Here is an 8,521-nt window from a genome sequence, read left to right as displayed (position 1 = left end):
AGGTATTTTAACCCTAATGTGTGTTTTCTACAGGTTGTTACTGTAAATTTAGGGTTAGTGTTAGGTTAACCCTAAGTTGTGTACTGTTTCTTGATTTAGCAGAATTTAATGTATCTACTACAGTAATATACTTTTTTATTTTTATGGTCTTTTACTGTATATTCTACGGATATTTTTAACAGTGATATCTTAACCTAACCAACTCTAACCAAACCTTAAAACACCTCAAAATGTAATGTTGTATATCGCGGATTTACTCTGTCGTCATCAGGAAGACAAGAAGACAATTTAGCAGAAGTGCATATACACAGATACATTATACCTCACCCTCACGTACACGGTCACCCAAAGATACTCTTACACAATACAGTAATTGTATGTTTTTGGTTTTGAGCTGTGGAACATTTAGGCTGGCTGAAGGGTATAATACTGGGTAGCAGGGCACTGTTGCATGGTAAATCACCAGACGCTGGAAAATACCAGTTGGTCTGTCTCTGTTTGTCTACCTTGGGACAAAAAGGAAAGCATGGATGGCTGTGATGCTTGTGTGTTTTGGAGGCACCACATGATTGTGTCTTTGTGGCATGAGGTGGTTGTATGTCTGTGTTTGTTTAATCTGCAGAGAAATAAAAAGTGGAAGGTATGGGAATGTTGTGGTGTTTGGTGCCTCTGTGTCTTGGAAGCTCGATGTAGCAGTCTGACTGTATACACACTGAGATGTGTGTTTGTGGCCTCAGGTGTTTTTATTCTGGGATCTGGCATTGTAGGGCTCAGGATGGCATGATATCTGAAAAACTACTGGTTGAGCAGACCAAAGCCTGACATGAACTAAATTTACATTCAAAGAGACGGATGAATTTTAAACTTATTTTATAGTGCTGTAAAAATGGCCACAGCACTATTTGAAACTATAGAGTAATACATCGTGTACTCTTTCAGAAATTACATTACATGTCATTTAGCTGACACTTTTGTCCAAATCGACTTACATTTTTAGTACATTCAACATTTATGAGGGGCCACTTAGGGGTTCAGTATCTTGCCAAGGACACTTCGGCATGCAGATGGGGAAGAGTGGGGTTTGAATCGGCAACCTTCATGTTGGAGAACGCCCGCTCTACCCCCTTGGCCACACCGCCCCAAGAAATCCCACTTTGTCTTAGCTTTTCATAGAAACCCTTAAAAATAAACAGACCTGATTCTAGTGAATGGAATTCTGAAAGCCTGGTCAAATATCACCATATGGGTCATCTGTACAAATTTGTGTCTTATATTTCTCTTGTTTCTGAAAGAATCAACTGGTAAGTCATTCTACAGTTGTAACAGCTGTCAATTCAATCACAGCTCATACATGCGATCTAATGCCACAGCTGCTGGTAATTTAACATCTTTACTGCATGAATTCAAAGACATAGGTATTCATGAAAGAACAAGAGTATTATTATGAACACTGGCAGCCTATACACTGTTATTACCAGGCAGAAAATTGGAAAAAATGCATAGTGGCTCAAAGAGCTGTGGCTTTATAGCACAAAATAGTAAATGGCACAGTTCTTTACAAATGAGTTGAAGTAAGGCTGCTCGATTTTGGAAAAAATCAGAATCACGATTATTTTGGACAATATCTTAATCCCGATTATTTAAACGATTATTAATATGTGCCCTTATTCTGAAGTCTATGCTTCCGGTTCCGGTAAAGACCGGTGACGGCTGCGTGTCTTATTCCTCTGTGTAACCAGGATATCGGTGCCCGGTTATTCAAACCCTTAATGATGGCAACCCTAACACTCTCTGACCGGCTGACCGGTTTGGGGAAACGCGGGACCGTTCTGACCGGACACGCATTAGAATAGTGGTGGGCAGCGCGGCCGCTACATGGTGTGCTGCTGCTCAAACTTTTTAGACTCTTCTTGTCGATCAAACAGGGCTGCCCGCCCTGCTTTTCCACTTGTGCTGTTTTTTTTCTCGCCTCCTTCACTTTACAGCTGCTTGAGAGTGACTGCCAGTCAGCTGGTTCACTGAATGCTTTGGGGGAAGGACTGAATTGTGCATGCGCGTTTCGAAAAAAAAACGGCAAATAAATGTTTCAACTCGATTATAGTAGTTTGGAGATCGTTAGACCCAATAATGGTAATCAGGTTAAATTTTTTTTTTAAAGATTCTTTTTTTGGCATTTTTTATGCTTTATTGATAGTTTTTAGAGACAGAGTTGAAATGGGGCAGAGAGGGGAGAGACATGCAGAGAACGACCGCGGGCTGGAATCGAACCCGGGTCCGCTGCTGGCCGAGGCCCATGGGGGGGACCCTACCAACTGAGCTAAGGGCGCCCCCTAATCAGGTTAAATTTGATTAATCTAGCAGCCCTTAGTTGAAGTATAGTTTTAGGTAAAACTAAATGTTGAAAATGTCTTTTAAAACCTTAGTTAGACCAATGCAAAGATTTGACTCATGCAGCATATATCTCTATCTAAAGGCTGAATTATAGTCCTGCGACTGCAACCTTGGAAGGCCAGGCAGTTGCATCGACGGATTAGTTTTGGTTTATCTCTGCGCGTGTTGCAACGCAATTCACCGCCAGAACACTAGGCGGAGTAACGTTTTTTTCTCAAAAACAAAACACACAAAGAAGAGACTTCTTCTTCTTCGTCGACTGTTTATTTACATCGCCACTCCGGCTCCTCATAGCCTAAGTGCTCATCTGTTTTGTCCATATTCGTACTTCTAAATCTTCTGTGATTTTCGCGTATTGTGGGGCATGAAACCGGAAACTAGACTCCGGACGGGATGTAGTAAGCAGACCAATCACAAGCCTTGCAGGCTGCGTGAAGCTCACGTCGCTTTGTCGTGTAGTTAGAAAAATTGGCAGATGCACGCAAGCCGTCAGAGGGCACGAAAGCATGCGTGCGTGCAACCCGACTATAATTCGGCCTAAAGAGCTAAATGAAATGACTGTTAAAACAACCCAACTTTTTTTTTTTTTTTTTGTACGTGCCTCTTCTGAAATTGAGAAACTTTACAAGCCTACTTGTAGAGTAGGAGCCTGAGCTTTTAGCCATCAAGCCCCTCGGCTGTGGAATAATCTACCACTTTCAGTTCGGGAGGCAGACACCATCTGTTCGTTTAAGAGAAGGCTCAAAACCTTCCTTTTTGATAAAGCTTATAGTTAGAGCTAATAAGTGCGGCAGAACGTAACTTGTTTTATTTTATGACACATGACACATGGAGCTTCTTTTTCCAGCTTGTCCTTCCTCTTCTCCATCCCTATCCTCCTTCCATGGAATCCCTTTGCTTTATCACCCGCAGATCCAGGGCCTCTGTGGCCGCACCATGGATTGCGGTTTGTGGATCGCGCACCGGGGGTCACGTTGTTGGATCCAGTGTGGCGGATTCTGAGTCATGTGGGCTGATCGTGGTGCTGGTGGCGGACCCTGTGTCGCGTTGGCATTGGATACGGGCGGTGGACCACGGTCGTGGCTCGTGATGGGTCCTGGTGGGCGGCGGTGGACGGTGACTGGAGTGGTGTCTGGTCTGGATGGTGGATCGTGGTCCCACTGGTTGCTGACCATGGACTGTGATTGCAGCGGGAATGCTTGGCATGTCATGTTGGGGTTGTCCTTCGGGATGTTTACTCTCATCAATGCTGCTAAAAACTTTAATCTGGAAAATGTTTTCCTACACGTGGCATCTATTGCACGTCTGTCCATCCTGGGAGGGGGATCCCTCACATGTGGCTCTCTCTGAGGTTTCTATGTATTTTTACCCTGTTAAAAGGGTTTTTAGTAGTTTTTCCTTACTCTTGCTGAGGGTTAAGGACAGAGGATGTCACACCCTATTAAAGCCCTATGAGATGAATTGTAATTTGTGAATATGGGGTATACAAATAAAATTTGATTGATTGATTGATGTCTGTTGTTCATATATAGGTTTGAATGATTTACTTAACATTTGTTATTTTTAATACATTATATATCGGTGTAGGCTTTTTCAGTGCTCTAGAAAGCAACCGCTTTACCAACAGTTCATGTCTGAAAAAATCTACGAGCGTTTGTTTGTTTTACTATTTAGCAGGATTACTTTGAAAGGACTGGACGATTACTTGGTGGAAGGATGTGCTATGGTTCAAGGAAGAATTTATTCAGTTTTGGTGCTAACCAGGTTTAGGGGCGAACCAAGGTGTTCTTGCACATTCAACATTTTCCTTGATTTCTCAGAGAATAACGAATGGATCTTGATTTATTTTAAATCAGCATGTTTAGGGGAATGATATTTATTAAAGTGTGCCTAATTTGATGCAGATAAAAAAAAAAGAGGGATCTAGTGATTTTTGACTTGGCTACTAGAGATGAGCCGGATACTCGGCTGAAACGAGTATCCGGTACGGATAAAGCACTTTTGCCGAGCACGAGTATTATACGAGTAATACGAGTCATTATCTGTGCTCGGACTGAATGAAAATCCTCACACAGCGTCACAGCGCTCCTCCCCTTCACACACCGCTCTGCTCACTCACTCACAGAACAGCTCTCTGTCTCTCTCAGTCACTCAGGTTCGCGGGTCTTTTCGGTTAACGTTTAGGGTTTCTTCAGCTTAAAGTTTGTTTTTATTTCAGTTTGTACTTACTTATTAACCAGTAGAGTTCTGTTAAACGTGGGTTCGTTCAGACGTGGGTTTTTTTTAAACAGTTTTTTTTTTTTACTTCACGCATTAAGTGTCTGACTACTCTCTAGCGCAGTGGTTCTCAACCTTTTTTCAGTGAAGTACCCCCTTCGAAGAAAAAATTCTGCCGAGTACCCCCTAACCAGCGCAAAGCATTTTTGGTTGAAAGAAAGATGTAATGTGAGTTATTAAGCCTTGTAACTAGACACATTTAAATTAAAAACTCCATCAATGTCCATAACATTGCTCATTTGTAGTGGTCTCTCTTGAACTATTTCGAAATACAAAGATATAAAATAACTCAAGACTTTTATTATTATCTCAATATAAATAAAGATTTGTTCACCTCAAAATAATTATCAACTTAAAGTGACCTCTTTTGGGATCATAATAAAGATATGTTCTCAAACTGAACTCATGAACTTAATTATAGCTAAACACTTCTTCCCAAAAAATAAATCATTAACTTAGTTTTAAATAAAAGATTAGCTCAAAACATATTTTTTTAATATTCATCATCTTAAAATATCTTCTTTAAGGTTCGAAAAGAATACTGACAGGTAGCTTGTTTCCGTTTGCTTTGGGGAGGCTTTCGCATCGTGTCTTGAGATGACCTGAATTCAGAAACTTTCCTCTTAAAAAACTCAGGTGGCTTAGCAGCATGACTTTCATGTTTTGTCTGGAGATACCGCTGAAGATGTGGTGGCTTAATGCCACTGCTGGCAAATCTCTCCCCACAGAAAAAACATAAAGTGTATATAACCCTCACTCACTCATCGTCATCCGCTTATCCGGGGTCGGGTAGCGGGGGGAGCAGCTCAAGCAGTGGGCCCCAGACTTCCCTTTCCCGGGCCACATTGACCAGCTCTGACGGGGGGATCCCGAGGCGTTCCCAGGCCAGTGTTGAGATATAATCTCTCCACCTAGTCCTGGGTCTTCCCCGAGGTCTCCTCCCCACTGGACGTGCCTGGAAAACCTCCCAAGGGAGGCGCCCAGTGGGCATCCTTACCAGATGCCCGAACCACCTCAGCTGACTCCTTTCTAAGTAAAGGAGCAGCGGCTCTAATCCGAGTTCCTCACGGATGACTGAGCTTCTCACCCTATCCCTAAGGGAGACGCCAGCCACCCTTCTGAGAAAACTCATCTCGGCCGCTTGTACCCGCGATCTCGTCCTTTCAGTCATCACCCAGCCCTCATGACCATAGGTGAGGATAGGAACGAAGATCGACCGGTAGATCGAGAGCTTTGCCTTGCAGCTCAGCTCTCTTTTCGTTACAACGGTGCGGTAAAGCGAACGCAATACAGCCCCCGCTGTTCTGATTCTCCGGCCAATCTCACGCTCCATAGTACCCTCACTCGCGAACAAGACCCCGAGGTACTTGAACTCCTTCACTTGGGCTAAGGACTCATTTCCTACCCGGAGTACGTATACTCTATGTTATTTACAATAACATAGATTGTAAATAACCCAATCTATGTTATTGTTAATATTATTGAAGTGTCTTTCTGTTATTTTATTGTGAAATATTTGCTCGCTTTAGGGTCATACAATTTCATTTCCGCTTTTGTATTACATGCTTTTATTTTGAAAGGGTACCGGTAGAGACGCGGACTTATTGTTATGAATCATTAACTTCACAACGGAAAACTTTTCCATTTTAGCGCCCCTCCGAAGAGGCACTAGCTCTCGCGGTGTTGTTTAGGGAAGGCTCTCTGCTCTGGTTTCGCCATCTTTGGTACTTGTCCCTCTGTGTTTCAGCAGCATTGCTGCTGCACTTCAACTCTACTCCATTGTTGAAGTCTTCAAGGCAGGTGATGACAGGTGATGACAGGTGGCGTGTGCCAGGTTGGGTCAAACCATCGGTATGGGGGAGACTCTGTTTTTTTAGGATAATTAAATTGAAAAGCCTACTGAATATAAAATTTAGTTCATGAACTTACACTTATATTTTATTGAATATTTGTTAAATAAGAATTTTTCAAGGATTTTTGAATGGATGCTAATTTTAAATATATTTAAAAAAAATCTCAAGTACCCCTTGGAGTACCTTCAAGTACCCCCAGGGGTACGCATACCCCCATTTGAGAATCACTGCTCTAGCGTCTGGCTACGCTCTCTCACTCTCTCTCTCTCTCTCTCTCTCTCTCTCTCTCTCCCTCTCTCTGCCAGTCGTTGGAGTTTTTTTTTTTTTTTTTAAACCTTCAGTTGGCTCTAACCAGTTATATTTTACTTCACGCACTGAGTGTCTGACACATTCTAGGTAGTAATGGTATAAAAAATATTACAAATTAAGCTACACACACACACACACACACTCCCCCTCTCTCTCTATGTCTCTCTCTTACTCACTCAAACACACACACACACACACACACACACACACACACACACACACACACTCCCGGGTTAAATCACACCCACTTCCGGGTTAGCCCCCGCCCACTCCGAGTACGGATACGGATACAGATAATTCATATGGTTAACAGATACAGATACAGATAATGCTGTACTCGCTCATCCCTATTGGCTACATAAAGGTGGGTCTTGGCGAAGGTATGCACTCTACCGACTGCCATTTTGTTGTGTTTTAAATGTTTTTTCTATCATTTCTTCATGTGTTTGATCATTTTAAATGTTTTTACATGCATTCTTAGGCTGGAGATATATTTGCTTTTTAAACACTGGTTTGGGTGAACAACCGGCTGCGTCGTAAACGTAGTTGTTAATATACTTGCCGATGTACTACACATGTTACCGAAGGATACCACTAGTGGACTCACCGTAGAAATAAGCCTATAACATTTCAGAATTTGCATGATGTAAGCAAAAATCGAGACAGTAACTATAGGAGGTTACTGTATTGTTCATTCTGAGATCACAGCAGAAAAAGACACACCGGCACTTCATAGATCTTCTGTGAGGTCCTCAAATCAAGAAGGACTTGACAATGGGAAGTTTGTTTCTCTCGCCAATGTGAGAAATTGATGATGACAAACACAACCAGTGTTTTCGAATGTTCACCAGGACGAATGATGATTTTCTCTGCCGGATTAGCCCGCTATATTACATACCATTAGATTACATTACATTTCATTTAGCTGCGATTTCATCCAAAGCGACTTACAATAAGTGCATTCAGCCCTGAGGGTAAAAACCCAGAACAACAAGAAAAAAGAAAGTAAAATTTTCTTCACTAATAAAGCAAAACAACAAAGTGCTATAAGTAAGTGCTATTTAAGTGCTACTAAATTGTTAGTTTAAACATTTTTTAGTATTTTTTTTAAACAAGGGATAGTCGGAAGAGGTGTGTTTTTAGTTTGCGGCAGAAGATTTGTAAATTTTCTGATGGTCGGATGTTAATGGGGAGCATTGACGTCGTGATTTTGATGAGTGTTTAGCTCACAGTGACTGAGGACGGGCCGATTGGCCAAAGCAGAGCGGAGTGAACGAACCGGGGTGTAACGTTTGACCATGTCCTGGATGTAGACTGGACCTGATCCGTTCACAGCAACTAACAGGTAGACCTGCCAGGAAGGAGCTACAGTAGTCTAGGCATGAGATGACCAGGGCCTGGACCAGAACCTGCACTGCTTTCTGAGTGAGAAGGGGCCGTATTCTCCTGATGTTGTACAGCATGAATCTACAGGAACGTGTTGTTACAGTAATGTTGGCAGTAAGGGAGAGTTGGCTGTCGAGTGTCACAACCAGGTTCCTAGATGACTGGATGGGTCTCACGGTGTAGTCAAAGTTGATAGTAAGGTCGTGGGTCACTACACCACAACACTACCGCTACACTGCCCCTATTGGTCAAGTGCATATTGCATCTGGCGTATGTGTAGCATTAATTTCTGAAAATGTACACAA

This window comes from Platichthys flesus, chromosome 9, assembly GCF_949316205.1.
Source record: "Platichthys flesus chromosome 9, fPlaFle2.1, whole genome shotgun sequence".
In the NCBI taxonomy this organism is placed as follows: domain Eukaryota; kingdom Metazoa; phylum Chordata; class Actinopteri; order Pleuronectiformes; family Pleuronectidae; genus Platichthys; species Platichthys flesus.
The sequence above is the reverse complement of the archived record's forward strand: the minus strand, read 5'-3'. Positions refer to the sequence as shown.